Here is a 16,858-nt window from a genome sequence, read left to right on the forward strand (position 1 = left end):
TTGCTTGCATTGTTCATATTGTAATGAATTATTTGCTAAACAGTGACTATTGCTAAGTATAAAATGTAAGGTATATTTCCCCTTTTGTTCTTCCTGGTTTGCGTTCTTAATTTGTAATTTTATTTGTTAATATTTTTTGTTAAGATTAAGGATGGTTTTGTAAAAAAAAAAAAAAGGCTTTGATAATCAGATGATAGATGTCTTATGCTATGTCGAAACAGCTGTGATATTCTCAATCCAAGCACTAATTACGCCTGACCCTGCTTATTTTCCAAGTTCAAACCAAGAAATAACAATTTACAAAACTCCGGAGCAATGAAGTAGAATATTCAGAAATGATCAGTCTAAAGTAATTTGATATGGGGAAAAAACCTGACATGCCTAAATGATGCTGCTATCTACTAATTAGCTCAAATGAAATTAATTACCCCTAAGTTATTTAAACATTTGAACTACCCTAAGTTTAGCTAACAAAATGCTGGTATCATGTTAATTCTGAGAAGATTACGGAGCATCAAAGTGGGAGAAGTATAGACTAAAAGCATGGTTTATTAAAAACCTTTATTTTCTTGTAAATTGTTGAATGATGTGCTCTATTTTTAGGAAAGAAGTATGTAGTTATTCTGTTTTTCCAGACTAGAGGTCCTCAGTATATGAAGGTGAATGTTTAAAGAGATCTAGACCAAGGGTCAAACTCAAAGCCTGGAGGCCAGATCCGGCCTGCAGGGTGCTTAGATCTAGCCCATGGGGCCACCCTGGAAACAGCAAAGGACCAGCCCATGATGCCTCTGCCAGTGAAAATGGAGCTCGGGGGGGTTGTAAGCAGCCTGATTGGGCTCCGTTTTTGGCCGCAACAGCCTCCTTCAGCCCTCTGCCAGCAAAAACAGAGGCCGCATGCTCCATTTTCACTGGCAGAGGGCTGCAGAAGGCAGTCGCAGTCAAAAACAGAGCCTCAAAGAGTGACCTTGAGCTGGCCACGCCCCTTGGCCACACACATCCCAACCCCCTGAGATCAAACACAATCCTGAGGCGGCCCTCAATGAAATCAAGTTTGATACCCCTGATCTAGACATTCCTGTCAGAAAAGATCCTCTTTAACTGTAATAGTTAAAAAGTCCTTTTAACTGTAATATAAATCAGATAACAAAGTGTGTGTTGACTATTATATGTCACCCGGTTTAAGATAATGACAACAAAGTGAATAGAGATGTTATGATTGCCTGAAGTTGCTAACAATAATCTCTTATTTTGCTATTCAGTTTGCAAAAAACCATTTTGCAAAAATGGTCTTGGGAAAAAAAAAGGCAGCTAGCCAAATTGAAGGAAGTATTTAAAGACATCTCATTATCCAGAATTAGGCTCACCTAATTCAATTCAAGTATGTGAAGAAAAATTTAAACAGATTAAAATATCAACACCAAAGAAACACGCATGTATCACTTAGAAAAATTACAAAAAAATCCCATTTAATGGGAATAATAGAGATTGAATATACTTAAGAAGCTCCATTTTATTTTCCAAACTATGGATATACATGGAAAAAGGTAAAATAATTGTAAATCATATGAAATTACACCTAAATACTGAAGTGATACTTTCACTGGGAAACATAACAATGATTCATTATTATGGAGTAATGTCCACAAAATAATAAAGGGTTCTACTTCCACACATATTAGACAGCTTTTATTATTTACTCAGAATCCAATGTTTCACATTTCTATTTCACTTCTCTATTTTCTCTTTTGAGGCTTTGTAGTAAATTCAGTAGAAAATTTAAATTAATCTATAGGTTTTAGGATAGCCTATTTTAGTGCTTGATCACTTTAAGAAGAGATTGGACAATCCTTTGGTCTGAAATGGTTTCAGGATTTCCTGCTTAAGGGGGTTGGACTAGATTTCCAAGATCTCTTCCAATGTCTATTTGTTATTCTGATAAATACATAGGAATAATTTTTAATAATTTTAAAGGGCAAAGTTACAGAGGAGCTACACTGGAACGAATTACATCATCATTAAAAAAAATCCTCTATAGGTATATGACATAACTGCTACTGAAGCCAGCAATTGGCCAATCAGGAAGCCCGCATCCATGCTAAGATAAAGCAGCCTTCATTTCTCAGTGATCCTAGAGCAACAGGGACTTTAGCAACTGATCTCCAGCATTTTAACAGATTTGTTTTCATCTGCATTCTTTCTGGAACTGGTACAGAGGTGGTATTCAGCAGCTTCTGACCAGTTCTGGAGAACTGATAGCGGAAATTTCGAGTAGTTCGGAGAACTGACAAATACCACCTCTGACTGGAGATTTTACACTATCCTTCCCCTGCCATGCCCAGCAAGCCACACCCACAGAACTAGTAGTAAAAAAAATTGAATCCGACCATTGTCCCAGATCTGTACAGTCCAGAAAAGCCAGAAACGGTAGCACACACTGGTTGTTACTAATTCAACCCAGTAATGTCCTAGACTTTCTTTCTTTTTTTTTAAACAAGTTTTATTAATTTTTAAAACACACAAATTATCATTATTCATTACATGTTTAAACCTTTTTTCATTGTCAATTTAACAAGTCAGATAAATTATAATTCTGTTTTAAACCATTTCCATACAACATACCAAAACCTCTTATTCAATTTCTCTTTACTTCTCTTTACTCTTATTCAATATCATTATTATTATTTCATCTGTTTCTTTCTGACTTAGTTACCATTATTCTCATTCTATATTTCTACAAGTGTTAACTAATTCTCCCCCAAAAAGACATATACACACAACACACAAAACATAAAAAAATCTTTTTGAAAGTAACTTGGACCCAGGTGTCTCTCTCTTCATGGACTTCAATTATATTCATGCTCATCTTACATATCATTACTTATTTTATTTACCATTCTAAGCCTTCTATATTAACTTCCCCACATATTTCACACTTCTTACTTCTATCTTAATTAATCATCTTAATTTGAATCATTATATTTATATCTTTTGTCCATTTTTTATCATCCCTTTGTCTCATTCCTTATAAAAAAAAAGAAAATGAGTTTCTCCTGAAATCATTAATCAGAGTATGATGCCTTTCTATCTCCCCCTAAGTTAATCAAATTAATCTTTAAAATAATATCTAATACCCAATCCGATTTTGCTTGGTACATTCTATCTAACTAATACATCCAACATAATTAAGTACATAATTAGACAATAAATCCAAATATTAAAAAAGATACTATAATAAAATTTTATAATAACATCAATACCATAGTCTTATTAAACTCTTTAATTAAAACAATATTCTAAACCTCCCCTATTATTAAGTTTTAAAGCCAATCATTTTTAAACATTTTAACATTTTAATCTCATATCAACTCTTAAATCATTACAATACTACCATCTCATCTTATGTACCTTGCAAAATCTTTTTTTTTTTTAAAAAAAAATTATACTTTATCCATTATCCATAAAAATTTCTTTTTTTCATTTAATTTCAAAACATTGTAGCTTTTCTCCACCTTTTCCCTTTCTTTCTTCTCCCAACAAACCTTTCTACCCCTCCTTCTTCTAGCCTCTGCCTTACCAGCTTCCCTTCTCTGTCGTATTCCTTTTCCCTTTTGTTTACTATCATCATATTGGTTTTGCACCTTATTTTTCCCTTTCTTAAATGTTTTTTTAGATCTTAAGTCCTTAAGTCCTTTAGTTTTCTTCTTTTCTCTTCTTTTCTTTTCTTTCTCTCTTCCTTCTTTCTGGATCAAATTCTGAGATTCATTAAAAATGGCTCCTTTCTTTCTTTCTTGTTCCTCTGCTGTCTTCATCTGTTGTAATGTTTGTTGATAATTAATAAGCGCCATTTCTAAGAAAAGGAAAGCTTCTTCCACACCATCTTTACCATTTTTTTTGCTTGTTCATATTCTTTTCTTAGTTCCTCAACAGAAAGAGCCATTATAAATCTTTTCTTTTCTTTTCCCCTTCTTTCTTCTTACAACAACCAGAATATTCAAAAGAAAATAAAAAAATAAAACGGTCCCAAAGTTATCAGTCAGTCCAAACCAAGGCAGAGTTCTCACTTTCTCCTTCTGGGGTAATATCAATCCAAAAGAAAGAAAGTCCAAATCTGTTTAAAATCTTATTGCAATATATTCTAGTCTTCAAATCCTTAAGGCATCTGCTCCAACAAAGTCTTAGCATACAAATGTTTTCTTTTTAATCCTCTCTCTTCCCACTCATCGCTTAAAACCAATTTTCACCTAAAAGAAATAGGTTTCTTAATATCCAGTTATTTATTCCGTAGGAAAGAGGGAAAGCTATCCTTTCAGCACCTTCAAACAGCCGCTTTTTTTCCTCTTCTGGCAGGTATTATTCAGAAAGTCATACTTTTCAGGAATTTTATTAAATATGTCTTAGAGTCCTAGGAGCCAAGAAAAACTTTCTCCTCTCAATCACTTTCTCCACTTCCTCCTGCGCATTCTTACCCGGCTGCCAGCTTCTTTGTGGCGGCCATTACAGACCGCCGCTGCACCGTCCTGGGAAAAGGGAGTTCTGCCGGCCAGGGAGGGAGTCTGCAACACCCCAAACCCTTCTCCGGATCCCCCTACCTTCAGCTGCCCCTGCAGGGCAGCTAGCTCCGTACCCGTCTGGGTCGGAGCCCCAAAAACGGCTAGCGGCAGGGATCGCGCAGCTCGCAAATCCCTGCCGCCGCGAAGCCGACAAACCGGAAGTTTCCGTCCTAGACTTTCATAAACTGTGTTTGGTCTACTGAGGCATAAGCCTTCTAAGATTTATTGCTAGATAAACATGGGAAAAACCGCACCTTCAAAATCCAATTAAATATATTTAATCAGCCTTCCAGGTTCACTGGGCTTGATTCCAAACCCAAGTGCATAGGTGAAGTCTCCTTTCTGTTACATGGGAAACAAATGTAATTCTTCTTACTGGAATACTGGAGAGACACTAGACATGTTATTAAAATGCACCATAAAATATATATGAATATAAAACAGTAATTATTAATTGACCTTGAGTATTGTTATTGACACCATAAAGCAAGGGCCTGGTGGGGCTGGATTCGGCCCATGGTGTGCTTTGCTCTGGCCTGCAGAGTCACTCTGGAAACAGTGGAGGACCATCCTGCAGTGCCTCTGCCAGTGAAAACCGAGCTCGGGAGTGCCCCATGCAGCCCTCCGGAGCTCTGTTTTTGCTGGCAGAGAGTTGCAGAAGGCCATTGCTCGAGAGTCCGTATTCGCTGACAGAGTGCATGGGCCACCACAGGCACCCCCAACACAGGTGACGATGTGTGGCCATCTCCACCCTGGCCATGCCTATCCTGGCCCCCCCAAGTCACACACAACCCTCAATAAAATCATGTTTGACCCCACCCCCCGCCACAAAGCATTAACTAAGAGCCAGTGTGGTGTAGTGGTTAAGGCACAACCGGGAGACTGGCTGTCCTAGTCATGCCTTAGGCATGAAGCTAGCTAGATAACTTTGGGCCAGTCACTCTCACTCTGCCCTTGGAAGGTGGCAGTGGCAATCACGCTCCCCAAAACCATGCTATGAAAACTGCAGGAACTAGTTTAGGCAGTTTCTAAGAGTCAAAGACTGACTTGAAGGCACAAATAATAATAAAGTATTAACTACAAGTGCAGAACTGAATACAAAGGAATGCTAATATTTATTGCTATGTTTTTTTTTCCCTTGGAGAAAGATGTTATCTATATGCTGATAGTGGACTGTGTGCAAATGACATGTAGGCAGGACAAAGTTTATATAAGAGCAACTATATATCCAGTATCGATCTTAGTCATAGAATCAGAACATAGGTGAGCCCATTTTTTCCCCTCTTATTAACTCTTTGTAACTAGTTTCGATGTATTTAAACCCTCCATTAGCACTGTTTTCCAGGTAGCTAATTATATCATTATTATTTAACAACTACCTTGCTTTATTTTTTATTGCCTCACTTATATAATAAACAGTGATTTTGTATATTCTAGGTGTCAACAAACACCTTTCAATTAAAAGATAAACAGGGCTGAGAAGTAAAAAGTATCTACATATATACATAGAAAATGTTTACCATGAAATGTCACTGATTAGGCAATAAACCATGGGTGGGCGAATCTCCAATCACCAATCTATGTCCTTCTAAAAAATACTAACTTTCAACAATACTGACTTTTATCTTTTCAATAGTGAAAGCATAAGTTTTTTTTAAAATGGATGAAATGAAATGAAATCCTGTTTATTTGATCAATGACCAGAAAAATGTGGAAGAATATAGATCAAAGTAAGATCAAATAAATGACAAAAATACTAATGAAGATAACAAAAGCATAACATACACTGCTATATAATGGTGTGTTAATTTATACTTGTGCAAGTATGAATCTAAAATATCACAATCTATGTGTACGTACACACACACAGAGAGAGAGACAACATAGCTAGCATGTATGAAACCTAAATGATGAATAAAGCAGATGGTTATTTCTATTAACAGTTCTTGACCAGTCCTACCTTATTTCCATTGTAGCAACCCAGAATTTGGTTACCACACAAGTGATAAAGAGTTTTGAATCTTCTAGAAGATGGTTCACTTAAACGTCTGCCTTCTTGGAAATTTATGTATTACAGATAGAATATAAGCAGCTCTATCCCAGTAGAGTTTACAAAGTAATAATACACGCAAAATGGTTTCAATCTCATCATCACCACATGCAGAGGGGCAGGTACACTTAATTAATAGGGTTTTGAAATATCCGCCACACAGCCATGTAGATGGTAAGATGTGTGGTTTGGAAAACTGCTATCTTCAGCTTGGAGAAAGTTAAGATTTTGTAGATATCTTGCTGGTTCCCAAAGTGCTCTTATTTATCCAATGTCTGCCCTGTTGGGTCAGTTTATTAACTTCAGCCTCAACCTTCATATCCCCTTACTCTCTGGGTTAACAGTTTTTTGGTTTGGGATTATATTATAAAAAACAAACAAACTAGGAATATATTATAGGAAACCCATGAAATACTAACATGCTCCATGGCAGGGGTCCCCAACCTCCAAGCCACGGACCACCTCTAAGCCTTAAGCCAGGAACTGGGGCATGGAAATGGCGGGTGAGCAAGAGCATGCGTATGCATTCCTGCTTGCACCAACAGCAGATGAGCGCATGCACATGTGCTTGCCTGCTGCTCATATGGACCCAGCCCCTCCCTACCGCCGGTCCACAAAGCCAAGAAGGTTGGGGAACTCTGCTCTATGGCCTGTTTCCAGGGAGAAGTAAAATTGTCTATTAAAACTAGAGGGACCACACCAACTGGGACGAACTGGACTTTCAGCCTGTAATTTCTCCTCCTCTAGGCCCTTACCTGGATTGCAGGCATTCCTGCCTCCCACCTTATCTGGGTGTTTGCAGTTCTATTGGGTACAGTGAAGACTGATTTCAAAAATTTTGTTTACAAAGTTTGCGGTGCTTCTTTGCATGAATTCCTACTTTTGAACCATTAAAGATTTGGGCCAATGATTTGGACTCAAAGAGTTATAATGCTATGGGGATTAATTGGCCTCCGCTTGTATAAAAGAAGCACTTGATAGCACTTCTGAACCTAAGAGTTAGCTGCACTGTGTGATTCTGGTGAGCACTCCAGCTGCCTTTAGAGTGGAAAACCATCCCAAAATATTTAAATGCAGTAGTTTGCTTTAAATTGTACATTTCTACTCTTAAGGATTGTCAGCTGGCTCTCTTATTAGGCAAGACCAGAATGTTAGATTTTTCAAAATTAAGAATCGCATGGTTTTGTCTGCAGGACTATAATATTGTTGTTAATGCCTTTCTTTCTTTTTTTTTTTAACCCAACAGGGTTTGTGAATCTATTTGTGCCCTGATAGTTTAGGTATATGGAATCCAAATTATGTAGATCTGAATTGATGTACAAATTGAAAAAAGAGAGGGAAGATATACAACCTTGTTGAATTAATTTCACATCATTTATTGTGCCAGAGAGACCTTTGGAGATTATACTCACTCTTAAAGTGGTGTTAGAAAGGATGCAGCCGTCAATAGTTGTGTGTTTTCCCACCCCCCAAAAGGGCATTTCTGGAAATCAAATCAAGGGCATGTTTAAAATCTAGTGTATTTTTATGCAAGATAGTGGCGTACCAAATGTGCTCTACTATTGACCTCTGGTCTTTGAATCCTGCCTAGTCATCTCAGATTATGCTCTCTTGTCTCTATCGAGATTCAGGGCTTGAAATTTAAATATTTAGTGTATAATTTGTATAATAGGGTATAATTTGCTAATGACACTCAAAAGCCTGATAGGTCCATAATTGCATGAATCATTCCTACTGCCCTTTTTATAAATTGGGACTATTATTGTCATCCCCACAATCTTTTGAAATATAACCAGTCTTAACTAGGAATGTAAACAAGAATGATAACAGAAGCACCTACCAGCTACGATTCATTGTAATTATTTCACAATAATTCACAATCAACATCTGGAGCCTTGTCCACCTTAAGAAATGAGTCACCTCTTGGACAGAGACAGGGGGATTATTTTGAACTTTGTCCTGGTTGTTCTTATTCTCAATTTATATTATTAACAACGTCCATATACAACTCTGTCAAGCACTCCTCCCAAGCCTGAATTGGTAATTAGTGGGGGAAAGAGGGTAGTAGTTTCCCTAATCTTTGGGTAATTTGCAAGAAGACGGACAAATCCCTCTTCCTGACTGAATTAATTTCTGCCAGGTCTCCTTCATTGCCCGTCTGTTCCTTTTGAGCCTTTAAATTCCATATGGAACATAGATGGTCTTCAGAAGGAGAATCAGTGCTGAGATGCTCCTGGTTTGGACCGGTTCTACAGAACCGGTATCTCCGACAGTTAGCTGTCCCCGCCTACCACCACCACCCTATCCTGTCCTATATTTCAGCGTTTTTCAGCACAGTGGATTTCCGCACCTCAGCTGTTTTACTTACCGGGGTTGCCCTAGAAGGTAAGCTATAGAGCTTGAAATGGGTGTATTTTGAATGCTGCGCGTGTGTGCTCACAGAACCGGTTGTTAAACCAGCTGCAGCCCCAAGAATGTTTACTTCCTATGGAGATTTTGAATCATCCAGGTCATGGTTGTCCCAAAGGTGCTTTTCCACAAAGCAAATTGGCTTTTTTCATTGAAAACATTTCACTTCTCAACTAAGAAGTTTCTTCAGTTCCGAACTGAAGAAGTTTCTGGAATGAAAAGTAAAATGTTTTCAAAGAAAAAAAAATCAATAAAGTCAAGTTGCCTTTTAGAGAAGCACCTTTGGGATGAGAATGTTTACTTTTTCTATTCACTGCTTGAAATGACCTTTTCCGCAGTGCACAATCCTGATCAAATCATTTTTATGCTTTTTATACCCCAGTTACTGGAGAGTTGCTTTGTTTTTTTCAAACAGATTAAAACATTTCAGACTTCAGATTAAAAATTAACAGTTCATACAAGTCTAAGTATGGTTTTGGGGGTGATTTTATTCGTCTAGCAAGTCTACACACACTTCTAAAGTTTCTGGAGCTGACAGCCATTTAATAACTGCTTTTGCATGATTTTCATTTCATCTAGTTTGTAGCTCTTGTTATTTTCCACATTAGGGCATGAATTGTTTCTGATCTTACTGATTCCTAGGGGATCACATAGTTACTATTAGGAATAGTCATCGCTATGTGATCATTAATCATGAATTTAGGAGAGTACATGATGTGATCCAGTAATCAACTGTTGGTCTTCTCTCCGACTCCGAATGAGCAAGTTCTTTTGGGTGATTTCCTTCTAGGGAGCCACTAAATATTCACAGCTCCAAACATGTTTATGTCTACCAAACAACAAAATCCTACCCAATTAGATTTTAAAATCTTGAACTGTTTATTGTATACAGGTGGTCTTTGACTCACGACCACTACTGAGTCCAAAATTTTACTCTAAGTGAGACACTTGTTGAGTGCCTTTTGCCTTATGTTCCAATCTTTCTTGCCATTGTTATTAAGTAAATCACTATGGTTGTTAAGTAACAAGGTTGTTAAAATAAATCTGGCTTCTCCATTGACTCTGCTTGTCAGAAGGATGCAAAGGATGATCCCATGACCCCAGAACAATAAAAATCATAAAGTATGAACCAGTTGCCAAGCATCTGAATTTTGATCATGTGACCATGATTAAATGATTTTTAAAGTGTATAAATGGTCATAAGTTTTTCAGTGGCATTAGAACTTTGAATGGTCTACCTGCAATAAGACTCAGAGACTTAAAACTATTTGTACCTTTAAAGTTGCTGCCCCAAAAAGGCAACCCTTTCCCCCAATTGTTTTTAAAGGCACCTAAGGTTGTTGTTGTAGTTTATCCCCTAAGTTTATCCCTGAAATAGAGGGCATATATGGGATCATTGGAAAGCACATTACAGGCTGACCCTGCTCACTGCTTGGAGTTCAATCCTGACTGGTTCAAGTTTGACTCACCTTCCATCCTTCTGAGGTCGGCAAGATGAGGACCCAGAGTGTTGGGGGCAATACATTGACTCTGTGAATGGTTTAGAGGAGGTTCTATGCAGCGGTATATAAGTCTAAGTGCTATTGCTATTGTCCTACAGCAGACTTCCCTTGACCTTTTCATGCATGGCACCAATTTGGTTACTATTATTCCGACTTTGAGAGAATCAAATTAAAAAAAAACTAATAGAGCAAATGGTACAGAGCGTGGCGGCGTGAGCAATTCTTGGGGTCCCTAGGATGACCCATGTTACCTTACTGCTCCATGAGCTGCAGTGGCTACCAACCTGCTTCCAGGTGCAATTCAAGAAGTTGGTTATCACTTTTAAAGCCCTACGCCGCCTATATCTTGCCATACCGCTACTCTAGGCTCTTCTCCCTATAGAAGAAAAGGCTCTTTTTCTGGATCCCCCCCGATTATTTTTTTACTAATAGGATCTGAAAAAAGCCCTCTCTGGCCGGCAGAAATGTCCTAGAGGGATGAGGCTGTCCACTGGGTAATTATTTGTCCTGAGTAAATTCCATCCAAACACATTGTGTACTATAACAAAAGGTTGTGTATCTTCTTCCCATGTTCTTTTTTACATATTCAAGAAGCTCGTGCCAAAAAGATTGCTTTATCCAGTGTATTATATTTCAACCATTAAATTTTTATTTTTTTTCTAACTCTATTTTCCAATTCTAATTGCACTGTATAGTTTCACTGATTTTGATAATTAGACTCCCAATCCAGATAAACTAAACTCGGACAGTATTTTTTTCTCCGTGTAGTTTAACTGATATTTTTATCCAGAGCTTTTATCTGTCACACTAACAAACATCTCCCATCAACTAAAGGGCATGCAACAAAATAAACATGGTGATTTTACATTGAAGAATTAAACTGCTTCCAGTGTAGCTGATGTTCCCACCTGGTTTTTCTTCAACCTTTTCATTTTCCTGTTGAACATACAGGACCAGCAAAGAACAGAGATGAACAAAGCCACGCTGCAGAAGCCTGCTAGTGTGGGAAGTCATGACCGAGAAGAAACCTGCACTTTCCCCCTGGGCAGTTATTATGGATGGCAGCTTAGCAAAATTTACAAAGCCTTGCTGGCTTAGGATCACATTGTTGATGCAAGCTCCTAGCACGGTGGTGCCAAGCTGGGTTTCTTCAAGAGCTGGATCAGCATTGTAGTTCTCTTCCGCAGGATGGTCCTTGGGGGGAGGGGGAGAGAGACAGGACAAATGCCTCCTGGAGCCCCCTACTGGTCAAAACAAGGTGTGTTTGGGCCGGCAGAGTGCTGGAAACCATCCAGGCCAAAAATGGCGCACGGAGGGACACACGCAGCTCCCCGCACCCCATTTTGGCTGCCAGAAGCACTGCGGGCCGGGCCTTTGCTATTTCCAGATCTGTCCCATGGGCCTTAAGTTTGACACCCCGTCCTAGCATGTTAATCTGTGGCACACGCTTCAGGATGTGTAGTGTTTCCCAGGCCCTTGTTTCCATACTGACAAGTAGAAAGTTGCGTTCCACAAAGAGAGGGAGGAGATTCTTCTATTTAGATCCCCCCACCTCCCCCAAAAAAGTGAATCATGATCTTATTAGGGAAAAATCTGACATGGATATTATACTTTTGCAGCCGATGCCTCAATATTACCATTTCGAGGAATATAATTGGATTGACACACTATAATCATTTTATTATCAAGAAATATTTGTTTCACTTGGCGCCATAACAGTCTTTCGTAGCCAGCCTTAGGTAGAATGACAGGGGGATTCACATAGGTTTCTGAAGTCAAAGGTTTTGGTAGGATATGTTCAGTCACTGCCATGAGCTTTTCCGTCATAATGTGCATTGGTTTCCAGTGGTGTGTGACAGATTTGGAGCAATGGCAGATCAGCTTCAGAGCGGGCAGCCAGCCAGTTTCACAGACCCTTTTACCCCAGTAATTGCTTACTTAAATAAACTGGTATCAATTGTGCCAGAGAAGTCTGTTTTTAGGTAGGAGAATGAATTAAACACAACACAACGTTATCTGAGCTGTTATATGTCAATAACATGTACTTCTAGAGAGCTTTTCTTATCTGCTATTTTAAATAAACTTTAAGTAAAAGTTGATTATAGTAAACACATTATAACACAAGATTAGATATCTGCCCAGGGTTACAACCAGAGGTGGTATTCAGTCGGTTTGGACAGGTTCTGGCATACCGATAGTGGAAATCTTTAGTTTGGAGAACCGGCAAATACCACCTCTGGCTGGCCCTGGCCCCGCCTGCTCACCCAGCCCCGCCCAGTCAGTCATCTTGCCTCCCTGGCATAGCACACTGTGTGGCTCCACGCTTGCGTTGACCACAGTCTCTGCGACTTGCCTGCTTTCCCACGCAGTGCCTGCGGCCCAACTGAGCAGCCCTGATCTGCCTGCCTTGGTAAGTAAGCCTGTGAGTTGCAGCCTAGCTAGCTTCCCTGCCCCAACCTTCCCTACTCCCTTCCATGTGGCCCATAGCCCCATCATGCTTGCCTGCCTTCCCCACGGCCTTCGCGCCAGCTCCATGGCCGGGCTCACTTGCCTGCCTTCCCTACTCCCTTCCACATGGCCTGTGGCACCGCCATGCCTGCTTGCCTTCTTTGTGGGGAAGGGAAGCAGCTGAGCTGTTGCTGCCTTTTTTTTTGGGGGGGGGGCCTGGAGCAAGATGGAGCTCCTCCAGCCATCTCTTCTCTTCCCCCTCCTCTTCTCTTTGTGGGCACAAGAGTCTTTCCCCACCCACCACCGTCCAGATGCCCTTGCTTTCCCAACATTCCCCAAGCATTTCTTTGCCTTCCTGATTTCCAGTTCCATTGCGTTTCTCACCATCGTGTGCAGGGAAATGAAAGTTTGTATGGGGCTAAAAAAATTGTTCAATAAATCATTTCCAAATTTTCACGAAAGAAAAAGATCACGTGAAGTTGGATTTGATTGAGTGAAAAAAAAACTTTTTTAACCCCGCACAAACTTTTCTTTCCATGCACACGATGGCGAGAAATGCGACAAAGCTGGAAATCAGGTAATCGAATAAATGCTTGGGAGAAGCTAGGACATCTGGGCGGTGGTGGGTAGGGAAAGCTCTGTGGCGCGGGGCTGCAATGGTGAAACGGGCAACGGAGCGGCCGGATGAGGTAAGGAGGAGGCCACTTTCCAAGAAGCTCCCCGCTCCTATTCCTTCCCTCATGCTGGCTGCTCTATTTCCCCTTTCTACATTGCAGCGCAGCACCCAGGATCTACTTTGATAGCGTGGGGAGGTACTTATTAAAAAAGTTGTTTTAAGATGTACTGTCTAGGAAAACAAGTATCTATACACAAGTGTTTAAAGAGTTGGCTGGCCAATGGATTAACTAAGTATGTTATGTTGCATACTTACCGTACTTAAGGTAGGTACGCACAGACCATACCTTTGATTTTTATTGTAGTCAAAATGTACCATATGTAAAAAATAACCACTGTATAAGTAATAATAAAATAATTGTTCCTTTAAGTAAGAGCTAGTATAGGAACTTTGAATTCCTGATTTAATAAAGCCATGAGGCTGTAAGATTCCATGAAGCTTGATTGTTATTATGACAACAACCTAACTAATAGGTTGTCAAGTCTCCAAGACTCTTTTTTCCCAATAATTTTTTTTCTATATAGCAGTTTCAAATAAGAAGTTAATACAGGTAATCCTTAACTTTTGATCACAATTAAGCCCAGAATTTCCGACAAGCAAGACAGCTGTTAAGTGAGTTTTGCCCCATGTCACAACCTTTCTAGCCAGACTTGTTAAGTGAATCACCGCAAACTGTAACTGAGCTCATAATTATGGTTTTAAATTGTGCTTGTCCACACTTGATTTTATGACCTTTTTAGAGGGATTTGTTAAGCAAATGCTGCGGTCATTAAGCAAATCAATGGATGTTGTTTGCCAGAAAGTGGAAGTAAATGTTTCCAGCAAAAAAGTTTTAAATACAGAATCACATATTTCATGCAAACAGCTGTAAATGCTGGCCAGTCACCAACATCCAAAATGAGATCATTTGGGATTAGGGAAGGGCAGCCTGTGGAATTTCTAATCTGGGTTATAAATCACCCTGGGGAGGTTCATTGTAGCTTCGAAGGTTTGCTCAATGACTGGTCATAAGTCAAGGACTTCCTAGATGGACTTCATATCTGATGTTATTCTTTCTTCTCTAGATAGAAGCTGTATAAAGAAGTTTATATATGGCACAAGTCATATAAAAACAGATAACAGTCATATACTTTTATGGTCTGGCAAAGAATAGCAAAGGGAGATATAGCGAACAGACATGCAGAACATTTAACCCAGAAACTCAAAGAGTTTAAAAAAAAAAAGGGAAGATTCGATATGATCCTTTATATAATGCTGCAAACAAGAACAGCAAAAAGAAAAGAATCTGATGCAAATCAGAAGGAAAAATGTAATTAATTTCCTTTCTAGAATAAGTCTATTTAAATATTAATAGTATTAACTTTATTCCAATTTAGAGACAGGTAATTCTTTGAATTATTGGACTTGGGAGAAACTAAGAGTTGAGTTTAGATGAAACTATAACCCAAAAAACTCAAAAAGCTATTCATTTCAATAATTCTCCCATTAATGAGAGCCTATGGAAAAATACTATAGAATCATTTGCTATTTTAATTAAAATATGATTTGATATTTTATCAACTAAAAATTATTGGCAAAGCTTTATATCTAAGTCAATCATATTTCAGACTGTGATGGCAAAGTAAATGAAAAGGAACACTTTTTACAGCAATCCAGCAATTAGTTATGACACAAGAAAACTTTAAAAAGGTAAGTTCATCAAAGATCACAAACCATAAGTAGTAAAGACCATTAATAATCATGGATGCAACTTTTAGTTTCTTTTTTTGAAAGTACTTATTGAAACAGGGGTGCTAAACTCATGGCTTCATGTCATCACATGATGTATCGCAATTTTTCCCCTGCTTCGCTAAACCTAGGGTAGGCATGGCCAGCATGTATCCAGCTCGCCACGAGTTTGAAATCCCTCTGTTAAAACATTAAAAGGAAACGTAAGGTATTCAAACAGGAAATCATTAAGATAGCATAGATTAACATAAATTGGAAATGACCTAATAAGTACGTTGGTCTACATCAACAAAAATTACAATTGTTGCGGCAATGGTTTTTCCTATAGCACTAGAGTTGCAACAGTTTGATTTGCAAGAAGCAGTAATAAGACTTTGACACATTTCAATTTTGGTGTTGTAGGAAGACTTTTAAGGAGATCACAAAGCAAAACAAGCCCACATTTTTCTTCCCAAGCACCACCATAATGACCAGGCTCTGACTATCATATTTTGGTCATGTGGGGACCCCTGTTCCTTTAGATCCTCATGATACTTGGAAAAGTTGAAGGTGAAAAAGGAGACAGGATGGCATCAACAAGGTGGATCAATTTAATTATGAACTAATGAATTATGAACCAAGAGACTCAAAAGGTCAAAGGGAAGGCCATTTAGGAGAGAATCTATCCATGAGGTCACTAAGAATACCAAATCCATCCATCAATCAATCAATAGGCACAAGCCTGAAAGGATTTATCTAAATCCTTCTGTCTATACCGATCATTGGTGGGATTCAAAAAAATTTACTACCAGTTCTGTGGGTGTGGCTTGGTGGGCGTGGCAGGGGAAGGTTACTCCATTCCCTCCCCACTCCCTGGGGGAAGGTTACTACAAAATCCCATTCCCACCCCACTAACCTGCTTTCCAGCTCCGTTCTCCTGTGCAGGGCAACAAAAGAAGGCCCAGCCAATCAGCTGGGACTTGGGCGGCAGAGAACAGATGGGGCGGGGCCAGTCAGAGGTGGCATTTACCAGTTCTCCGAACTACTCAAAAATTCCGCTACCGTTTCTCCAGAACTGGTCAGAACTGTTGAATACTACCTCTGATACCAATATGTTTTCCACTTAACAGAGAGAGGCTTGTATGGATCAATAAACTCCATTTGTACAGCTAATTTGACTTCATGTCTGGTGTGAATATATGGGACAAGGTGGGTGATGGAAGAGAAGGAAATCAATTCACATATCACGTTAAATCAGGCTAATCTAGCCCTGGGTTTGTTTAAAAAAAAAAACCTGCCATACAATGTTAAGCCATAATGGGTGTGTTCACATATTAGCACAAAAACAATTCAATTAAAGCTTAGGATATTGTGAAAAATCAGAGAAACCTTAAGTGCTGCTGCTTGATTCAGCACTTTACGAACTTATTTTTTTCTATTTCTTACTTAATTGTTCCTTAAAGTCGTAACTGTTATCACCCATTCTCTCAATTTCACAATATCATGCCTTCAAGAT

At 38.9% G+C, this 16,858-nt stretch overlaps 1 protein-coding gene and 1 pseudogene across 8 annotated transcripts in view; both read right to left on the reverse strand.

Annotated features, from left to right (window-relative positions):
- The window catches only part of SGMS1 (sphingomyelin synthase 1), an 81,444-nt gene that overhangs the window by 30,792 nt on the left and 33,794 nt on the right, over positions 1-16,858 (reverse strand). The window lies entirely within an intron of this gene.
- LOC113420272 (large ribosomal subunit protein uL10m-like) lies at positions 7,145-13,105 on the reverse strand (annotated as a pseudogene). The gene is made up of 2 exons (XR_015749554.1): positions 13,059-13,105; positions 7,145-12,426 (listed from the first exon to the last, which is right to left on the reverse strand). The product of XR_015749554.1 is annotated as a large ribosomal subunit protein uL10m-like (transcript).

The sequence above is a fragment of the Notechis scutatus genome, chromosome 4 (assembly GCF_049901735.1).
Source record: "Notechis scutatus isolate UNSWTSFEM ecotype Mainland chromosome 4, rNotScu1.2, whole genome shotgun sequence".
Lineage (NCBI taxonomy): Eukaryota > Metazoa > Chordata > Lepidosauria > Squamata > Elapidae > Notechis > Notechis scutatus.